Raw genomic sequence first — 11,238 nt, forward strand, 5'->3', positions numbered from 1 at the left:
GACAGGGTTTCTCTGTATAGCCCTGGCTGTCCTGGAACTCACTCTGTAGACAAGACTGGCCTCGAACTCAGAAATCTGCCCCTCTGTCTCCTAAGTGCTGGGACTAAAAGGCATGTGCCACCACTGCCTGGTGAAAACAGATTTTCAATACTGTCCTTATTTGAAAATCACAATCTAATAAAAGCAGATACCCCAAGAAATTGCAGTGCTTCCTCCAGAAACTCTCTCTTCTTAGGTCATCTAACCACTCAGAGTTGCCCACATCTTCAGTAAAAAATCAGGAAATCTAGACTTATAGGTGCAATCTTTTAGCAAGTTATCTCACATCTGTATCTTGTTAATTTCATATCTCTAGCAAATTATCATCCATGATGATTACATATTTATTTTAAATTAAAATTAATTTTGCTTTCAAAAACATTGTGGCAAAATATACATAACACATTTACCTTTTCAACCATTTGTATTTCAGTGGTAGTATTTTCAGTGCTACATAGCCATTAGTACTATCCATTTGAGATTTTATAGTCCCTGATATCATGAAAGTAATGATTTATTTATTTTTACTTTTAAATTAGTAGACAAGAAAATATCATTGTGGCATTTTTGAACAAAGTGTGTTTAGTAGATCCTTTTTGTCCCTCTCATCCCCATTACCTCTGTACCTTTCTGTCCCCACCCCTGTAATCTCTCCTGAGTCTCTTTACCATGTGACATGTGCCTCTTAGTACCCATCTGTCTTTTTTAGCACCTATTTTTTTTACCCTCTCTTGATTTCCTTTGGGCTTTAACAATATCTGTACCCATTTACACACACACAACACACACACACACACACACACAAACACATGTACACATACCCTACATGCTAGCATCCAGAAATTAGAGAGAAAATGTGTTCTTGTCTTTCTAAATTTGAGCCATCTCTATTATTGTATTTTCCTGTTCCATCCACTTTTATGAAATTTTACTTACAGCTGGATAAAACTCCACGGTTTGTATGTACTCATTATCTTTAGCCATTCTTCAGTTAGATAATTGCGTTGATTCCATTTCCTACTAACTAGGAACAACAACAAACATGATAATACAAGTATCTCTTTGGTGGGATATGTAGCTCTGTAGTTATATGCCTAAGAAAATATTTACCAGCTACATCTCTGACAAGTGCTAATATTTAAATTTTATTAAGAACTGAAAACAAGTAATCATTAATAAAATCTCTACCAATCACCAAATGGGAATGAATGAACAGATATCTTTCAAAAGAAGATACACAAATGGATAGTATTTTTTAAATGTTCTGTATCCCTTATCATCAGTAAAATGAAAATTGAAACTAATTGTAGATACCACCTCACACTTGTCAGAATAGCTATCATCAATGAATCTGTTATCAGTGAATCTAACATCAATAAATGTTAGAGGGAATGCTGAGGGAGGGGGATCCTTATACATTGCTGGTGGAAATAAAAATTTATACAGCCATTATGGAAACTCAGGATGTTTTTATTGATAGCTAAAACTTTATACCATTGTACTTACATCTCACTCAATAGGAGTGAATTCACTCCTGATACCACAAACCTAGCCAACCACCCACAGCTGAATATGCTACAGACAGTGGAGGGGAATGTATTACAACCATTTTCCTAATATAATATCTAACTCTACTCTAAATATTTAGCATTATCCACATAAGGTTGGTTAAGTTTATGGTACCAAGCATGGACTTCCTTTCAGTGACTGAGAAGAAATTAAATATTTGTTGGTTATCCTCAAGATAAATGTGTATTGTACCACTGAGGCTATATTGCCAGGCTAGTCATTGTTGTTCACAGTTTTTTTTCAGTTATTACAGCTGGCTATTGATTGTATTTATCCTTTGGCAATTTGTAGAATACCTTCCTATATTACAAGATCTGTCCTCAGGGAAGAGACTTCCAGGAGAGTTTCAGTTGAATTACTCCAAGTCCTGTGACTAAAGTAAGTGATGTCTTCAGCAACAGGGTCTTACGGTTCCCTCAGAGATTTCTCCCTTTCTTCTACCTCCTCTACTCACTCTAATGGCTATATTCTATACAGCAATGTTCACTAAATTACCTCCCAGCTCTTGAATTCAACCATGCTACTTATAATTCCTCATTGCTTCCACTTCAATTAATTAAGTTCTATACCATGAATACTTCTGCCCCCTAGTCAGTTTGTATGTTTTGTGTAAGGTAAAGATCACCTCTTCTACCAAATTCCATAATAAAAACAAGCAGTAACATAATTACTTTCCATCACTCTCCTTATGAAGTCCCCCAACTTAGATCAATTGACACCTCTATAGTTTCTCCCTTGTAAATGCTTTTTAAGATTTATGTAGCTCTGGAAAAATAGGAAAAGTCTCAATCAGACTACGAATAATTATCTGCCAAGATTGGTCATACTGTTGGTATTAAAGCAATTGGTTTTACATGAGAACAATAACATTAACAGTCCTACTAATTCTCTTGCTGCCTTGAGGCTTCGTTCATAAAGATCACACATGAACTTATTTATCTAAGATACAGGATAGCCATGAATAGAGAACAAAAGTAAATATGTCATAAATTCTATTGGGGAGATGTGTAAAAGCCAAGGCAATGTAGGAAATTATTTCTAAAATTCTGGTCCAAAACGAAATCAACTGGCACAAGAGTAGGGGAACCTTTTTCTTTACCCTGGTCAGTATTGTTGATACATTTCTGTAATTTGTAAATTCAGAGGAATTTTGGCCTCTGTTTCCTTTCCCTTGGTTCCTTTAGTTATTATTGCCTCATTATACAGTCATTTGTACAATGTTTTGGCAGACATTTGCTGTTGCATAAATTAAAGTCATGGAATCTCGTTTTGCCTACAGGTCTTTATGAAAATACCAGCAACATTTTTATTGGAATGTCAAAGTTTGTCAACCATTAAACTGATTGATTTTTCATTATACAATTCAATAGAAGAGGCAATCTTCAGTTTGTATGCAACATTACTCTGAGAAAAAGACTCATCGTTGAAAAATCCTTCCTGCTTATACTGTAAAAATGATATTCCTTTCAAATGAGAGCTTCATGTTTTAAAGGTATCTTTACACATGAATTGCTCCATTCATATTCCTGGTACAGGTATGGCATGGTAATTCACCTCACTGCAGTGAAAGAGCCTTTCTATTTTATAGTAGCAACACAAGCCCATTTTATATTATACTATTAATATTTATTAATTATATTATTATTTTATTCTCTCTAAAAGGAGCTGCTGTTCATTCAACATAGATTATGACTCTTAAAAATGATCAGTTTGACTGTTTAGGATAGAGAAGAGCCTTTCCTCAGCGCTAACAAGTCTCAGCAGCTGTGTTGTGTTTCCTATACAAATCCTCTCAAATGATGCTGAACTTCTTTTGTAGGCACACCTGTCGTGGAAATTGTCTATGCTAAATTGTAGGTTCGTTTACCCTTTGGCTATGCCTCTAAAAATGTCAGCAAGGATACCAATTCGTGCCAACTACTGCTGGAACAGCTGTTTGTTGGTTAGGAATGAGAAAGCAACCTTTATATTGGCTTATTTATTTGGAGCAAACAAAGAAAGATGTAAATTTCCACAGTCACATCTCGATTCATTAAGGCAGATGTGTATCTGTTGTCTGTATGTCATATAATCCCACAGCAGTACTAGGAATGAAAATTGTCCTTTGCTTTAAACACTCATTACAAATGTCAAAAAGAAAAGAGAATTGTCCAGCAGTCAGAAACTTCATAAGATGCAAAAATCTTTCCTGAATATTCATGAAAAACCTAATGTCTAAAAAGATAAAGCATGGTTGATGAAAAACACAAAAAAGCCTTTATTGCAATAAGAATCCTAAAAGAAAAGTTAAAAGAGGTGAGCTTGCAGAAGCAATAATATCAGGTGAGAAATCACAAAAGAAGAAAGTCAGAAATGGATGCTGATCCCTAGCGCGGTGAGTAGCCTTGAACTTCCAAAATTGGCGGTGAAGAAAATGCTGAGATAAACATTAAATTACTTATAAACCCTCAAAAAAGTCTATCAACCTAATAGATATGGAGCATTTTCAGATATTGCAGGTTGAAGTTCAATGACAAACTCTAGAGTTGAGATCCTGACACATGCACTGGAATGACTTTTTAGAAATGCCTGTCTTAAAAAGTGGAGCATGATCTTACATGCTTTCATAAAGTGCCACAGCTGCTTACAATGAACAAAGACAGAAGCATGTGTGATGAAAATAGAACCAACAATCACATAACTAAGATGATATAAAAATGAATTACAATAAAGATTGCAAACATTTCAGTGATCTTTCATACAGCATAAGTCTTATGCCAAGTCACAAAATTGTTGGCAGTATTTATTTTGAGTTATGACCACCTCCCTGTTACACTAAATTTGCTGTATAATCGGCTGCTCCTACAATCAATGACTAGATGCTTATAAACATTTGCAAAGAAGAAAATATTAATTTCTTTACACTCTCTTTACCAAGACATAAAACAAGCCCTAACAGATACAAAAAGATTGAAATAAAACTATGCATTCTATCAATTCACTGCAGACTAAAACAACAGAAAGTCCACAGTCCACATACTCATGGAAACAAAACAACTCTCTGCTCAGTGATAACTTGGTCAGGGAGGAAATAAAGAAAGGAATCAGGAATTTATAGAATTCAATGAAAATGAAGACACATCATATTCAGACTTATAGGATACAATAAAAGCAATGTTAAGAGGAAATTTCGTAGCATTATGTGCCTTCAAAAAGAATTTGGAGAGATCCCATATAAGTAACTTAACAGCACACCTGAATGCTCTAGAACAGAAAGAAACAAACACACCCTAGAGGAGTAGACATCAGGAAATATTCAAACTCAGAGCTGAAATCACCAATTAGAAACAAAGAGAACTATACAAAGAATCAACAAAACTAAAACCTGGTTCTTTGAGAAAATTAACAAGACAGATAAACCCTTAGCCAACCTAACTAACGGGCATAGAAATAGTAGCCAAGTTAACAAAATCAGAAATAAAAACAAAAACATAAAAGCAGAAACAGGAAATTAAAAAAAATTAGAATCTACAACAAAAGCCTGTGTTCTACAAAACCGGAAAATCCAGATGAAATGGACGATTTTCTAGACAAATGCCACAAACCAAAGCTAAATCAAGATCAGATAAACTATCGAAACAGTCCCATATCCCCTAAGGAAATACAAATAGTCAAAATCCTCTCAAACCAAAAAAAGTGCAGAACCATGTGGTTTTATTGCAGAATTCTACCAGACCTTCAAATAAGAGCTAATACCAATATTTCTGAAATGATTCAACAAAATAGAAACCAAAGAAACACTACCTAATTAGTTCTAAGAAGCCACAGTTACTCTGACAAGAGAAAGTTGCCCACTCTCTCCCTATCTATCACTATTTGCAGATGATATGATAGTATACTTAAGTGATCCCAAAAGTTCCACCAGAGAACTCCTAAAGCTGATAAACAACTTCAGCAAAGTAGCTGGATATAAAATTAACTCAAACAAACCAGCACACTTCCTTTACACAAATGATAAAAAGGCTGAAAAAGAAATGAGAGAAACAACACCCTTCACAATAGCCAAAAATAGTAAAATAATAATAATAATAATAATAATAATAATAATAATGACAATAATAATCTTGGTGTAACTCTTACCAAGCAAGTGAAAGATCTGTAAGACAAGAACTACAAAATCCTGAAAACAGAAATTAAAGGAGACCTCACAAGATGGAAAGATCTCTTATGTTCATGGATTGGTAGGTTTAACATAGTGAAAATGGCCATCTTACCAAAAGCAATCTACAGATTCACTGCAATTCCCATCAAAATTCCAACTCAATTCTTCACAGAGATAAGAAAGAGCAATTCTCAGCTTAATCTGGAATAACAACAAAAAAAAGATAGCCAAAACATTTCTCAAGAATAAAAGAAGCTCCTGGGGAATCACCATCCCTGTAGTACACCAAGCTGTATTGCAAAACAATAGTGATAAAGACCACATGGTCAAAACTCACATAATAGGAGGGTAATAACTGTCCCTGTGAGCACCAAGCACAGATGGTATCGAGATACATGCAGACAAAAGTCTCATACACATAAAATAAAGGTATTTTTAGATTCTATACTAAAGCTATTATTTTATCATTGCTATACTGAAATTTGAAAAATTGACAGAAAGTAGACATTCCCCAATTTTATTAAAACCTCTGTTTAAGACAAAACTGTAATTCATGTAGCTTTGCAACCACACATCTTCTTCTATGACTAAAACATTGCTACATTGGGATTTCCAATATATTGTAGGATTAAATATGACTGCATTATAAAACCATCACTACAATTGGCAAAGCAGGAAAAATCACAAGTGTAACATAAAATTTATTTTTTAAAAATATAGCTGATAAAATCCAACCAAGATGGTTTGCAAAATCAAACTAGGTAAAAACTTAGGTTATATGTTCAACCCAAAATGGAAAACAGAAAAATACATGTTAACCTGAAACATGGAATCGATTTCTTCTGTTATAATCCATTGCTTGAAGATTTATGCTTTCAAGAAGTCAATGAAACTGGAATTAAACTTAATTGCATTCTGAGTATTTACAGATTTGTTCTTTTTAAGATGTAGCAAAATGGAGCCTCAAAATCTACCTACATCCCACAAATATATTTGTCCTTCATACAGTGTTTTGCATTCTGAAATATTTAAATAGATACTAATTGTTTAAACTCAGAAGATTTTACAATAAAATTTGGATAATTATCAACTCTTGCAAAGGTAGACGTTAGAGCAACTACAGATCTGCATTCCTACATGAGGAAAACCACAAACCCACATTTCTTCCAGTGTTATCTGTTGAAAACGGGTTGTTTAGTTTAGATAGAGGCTGCCCTTTTCATTCCTAGTCTACAGAAGATTTATTCTTATCTATTTAGCCTCTTTAAGTCTTTTGACTTCTGTTTATGAAAGCCACACATTGTTTGTTATAACTACATTCTATCTCACTTCTGTGACTATAGTTAGCTTTAAAATATTTTATCACATTTATTTATTTACTTATTTATTCATTTATTCATTCATTCATTCACTTATGTCTATGTATTACCAATGGCACAACACACATGTGGAGATAAGAGGACAACTTGTGAGAGTTGGTTCTCTCCTTTCACATGGGTCCTGGGGATTGAACTCAGGTTGTCAAGTTTGGCATCAAATGCCCTTACCCACTAACCCCATCTAGCTGGTCCTAATTGGCGTTTTTGAATTACCTATGTTTCAATGATAGAGCAACTAACTAATTATTTTATGCTTATATAAGTGGAAGAGTATTATCACTGTTCAAATGGCAGTACTGTAGTCGATATAAATTACATACTCTATCAAATTCACATTACTGTGCAATCACATACCTGTTTTCAGAAATTAATCATAAGAATATTAGACATGAGTTGTGGCCTCATCTAAAATAAAAGTAACCCAATAAAGATGTGTCATAGATGTATATACATATAATTTGGGTATATAGAGATAACTGGCAAGGAGATAACAACAACAGCGTTTTAGAGTTTTAGGGAGCTTTTCTGAAAACTCTTGGTTTTCATTATAGCATCTCTTGTGGCATTACTTGCTTAATTAACTATGGTACTATGGTTTTAACTTATTTCAATTTTAAAATCTGTTTATTTGTTTACTATTGTAGTTGTGTGTAAATGATGTGTGTGTGTCGGCAAAGGCAAAGTTTGCAAGACTTGAGTCTTTCCTTGCACCATGGAAGATCAAATTCAATTTTTGAGGCTTTTGAGACAAGTCCTTTTGCCCACCAAGATATTTCTTCAGTCACTGTTAGTTTTTGAATGTTTATTTTTATATATTTTAAATAAAATAGAATCACATGGCTTTCTCTATTTTCTTTCCTCATTCCAAATGTCCTCCTTCCAACCTTTAATATGCCCCTTCACTCTCAAATTGATACACTCTTTTTCCTTGATATATAATAAATATACAGATACAACCCGCTGAGCCCATTTTTGTTGTTTGTGTGTGTATGGTTTCCATTCTACATTGAACAATCCACAAAGAGACTCATCCCTGGGAAAGGCTAGTTCCCCCTCTCCCAGCAGTCAATAGTTGCCTGTAGTTCTTTGTCTAAAGAAATGAGTCTTCAAATTTTTCCCACTTCCACCTAAACATATCTATTGATATTGCCATGGCACTGGTCTAGTTTATGCAGCTATTTCTAGGACAAACGGTTTCACAGCAGACATCTTGGTATTCTGGCTCTTACAGTATTTCCATGCCCTCTTCCATGATGTTCCCTTAGCCATAAATGCAGAAGCTGTAATGTTCATTGGACCTGGACATTTCCTCTGCATTGTGCTCAGTTATGGCTTTCTGTAATGGCCACTATTTGCATTAAAGAGAAGCTTCTGTGATAAGAGTTGGTAGTTACACTTATCTGTGGGTATCAGGAAAAGATTTTAAAATGCAGTTAGGAGTTATGCTGGTCTAGCAATGTGGCAGTAGTAAATTCTTTTCTAAGGTTTATGACCTCACTAGTGCCAGGAAGTTGGCTAGGTTTCTAGTACCAGACATTACTTTATTACTGTTGAGTGGTATTTAAGTCCAATTAGACAGTTGTTGGCCATCACTACCAATAGTGTGTACCACTTATTGTACTTTTATGGATATCTGACTATGCTTGTCATTGTTGTAATACATAAATGATACGGATTATTAATTGTTTCCCTCTCTTGAGATATTGCATAATATTTTCTTTTGGGGGGGGTGCAATGAACTTTATTGATGGTATTCAAGAGAGTAGGGAGGGCTCCCTAGGCCCCTCCTGTTATTATGGGGATCTGGGATGGAAATTGTGATGGAGATGCTTAGTGTTGGGGTAGGGACTCCTAAGCAACTAAGGGTCTCTCTCTTGCTCTCAGCGTCCTTGCTGGTGTGGGTGGTCCAGGGTTTCTTATTCCTTGAAGGCCATGTAGGCCATTAGGTCCACCACTCTGTTGCTGAAGCCATATTCATTGTCACATCAGAAAATGAGCTTTACAAAGATGTCATTGAGAGCAATGCAAGCCCCAGCATCAAAGGTGGAAGAGTGGAAGTTGCTGTTGAAGTTGCAGGAGACAACCTGGTCCTCAGTGTAGCCCAGGATGCCCTTCAGTGGGCCTTCAGATGCCTGCTTCACCATCTACTTGATGTCATCATACTTGGCAGGTTTCTCCAGACAGCATGTCAGATCCACAATGGATACATTGGGGGTAAGAACACGGAAGTCCATGCCAGTGAGCTTCCCATTCAGCTCTGGGATGACCTTGCCCACAGCCTTGGCAGTGCCAGTGGATGCAGGGATGATGTCTGGACAGCCCCACGGCCATCATGACACAGCTTTCCAGAGGGGCCATCCTCAGTCTTCTGAGTGGCACTGATGGCATGGACCGTGGCCATGAGCCCTTCCATGATGCCAAAGTTGTCATGGATGACTTTGGCAATGGGGGCTAAACAGTTGGTAGTGCAGGATGCATTGCTGAGAATCTTGAGTGAGTTGTCATATTTCTCATGGTTCACACCCATCACAAACATGGGGGCATCAGCAGAAGGGGCAGAGATGATGACCTTTTTGGCCCCCCTCTTCAAGTGGGCCCCAGTCTTCTCCATGGTGGTGAAGACACCAGTAGGCTCCACAACATACTTAGCACCAGCATCATCCCATTTTATGTTATCGAGATCTCGCTCCTGGAAGATGATGATGGGTTTCCCATTGATAACAAGCTTCCCATTCTCAGCCTTGACTATGCTGTTGAATTTGCCATGGGTGGAGTCATACTTGTACATGTAGGCCATGTAGTTGAGGTCAATGAAGTATCGTGGATGGCAACAATCTCCACTTTGCCAAGTGCAGAGCAGATGGCAGCCTTGGCAACCAAGTGCTCAATACGACCAAATCCATTCACACCGACCTTCATCATGTTGTCTACAAGATGAGACTGTCACTGCACAAGAAGATGCAGCTGTCTCTAGAACAAGGAGGAGCAGAGAGCCATATAATATTTTCTTATACCATGGATGGTAGACTACAGAAAGAAGGATTTCAGTTTAGGTAAAGCATGACTTACCTGAGTATTTTATACTAAGTGTATTGTAGCCAGCAATAGGGGCAATCTATGGCTTCAATAGTCTACTGTGTTTTGCAAGTCACCTGGACTAACCTGATCAACCACTGGAAAGACTTCTCATGCCTATACTGGATTTTGTTAGTCTATGGGTTTTGTGGGGAGAATAACAAATCAAACATCTGTTTTGATGTTTATTTTGTAAAAAAAATATTATTATAAGTATATTTATAATCATTCCTTTCCTTATGGTAATGTTACCATTATGATAAGGTAGTCAATATATAATATATTTGGATCATTTGTTATAATATCTGGGATAAATAGAATGGGCCAAGAAAGGCAATATTTTGTTAAGTATAATTCCATGGCAACTAAAGGAAATAAGCATTTATGGAACTATTTGAAAAATACTGTGTAACTGAATTGAACTAAAATGTTATAGAAATAAGCAAGACATTTCATAAACAAATACAAATTTCATAAAGTCAGAAGTGTATAAGCAAATGAATACATAAGTGAATGTGACAAAATTAAATAATTACTAAATACTATGTTTAAGAACATACACTGTACATGTAATCCCATGACATTTTATTTTACTTGTTATACAATGTGGCAGGACTTAAATACAAGGCTTAACTCTATAAAGTCTTAAAAAGAACACAGGGGAAGATCTTCATTAAATAAGATTTTGGAACAATCTCTTGGATATGACACAAGAAGAACATATGGATAAATTGTACTTAATTCAAATTCTATTTTAAACTTCCTTGGTATATGCTTGGTCATATTCCCAAATTCTTCATAGTTTCATTTCCCCTTCTCTATCTACCCACATATTATCCTTTTTGAAAAACCCATCAAGACACGTTGTGTTGCCCAAATATTCTTTTTTAATTTTTTTTATTTGTTATTTTTTTAGTTACATTTCAAATGTTATCCCCTTCCTGGTTTTCCTTCCAAACCCCCCCCATCCCATCCCCTCCCCTGCTTCTATGAGGGTGCTCCCCCACCCACTCACCCATTCCAGCCTCATTGCCT

The 11,238-nt window shown here is 35.8% G+C and overlaps 1 pseudogene; it reads right to left on the reverse strand.

Annotated features, from left to right (window-relative positions):
• Positions 1–9,044: 9,044 nt before the first annotated feature.
• Positions 9,045–10,050, reverse strand: LOC116094055 (annotated as a pseudogene).
• Between the last annotated feature and the right edge of the window lie 1,188 nt (positions 10,051–11,238).

The sequence above is a fragment of the Mastomys coucha genome, chromosome X (genome assembly GCF_008632895.1).
Source record: "Mastomys coucha isolate ucsf_1 chromosome X, UCSF_Mcou_1, whole genome shotgun sequence".
Lineage (NCBI taxonomy): Eukaryota > Metazoa > Chordata > Mammalia > Rodentia > Muridae > Mastomys > Mastomys coucha.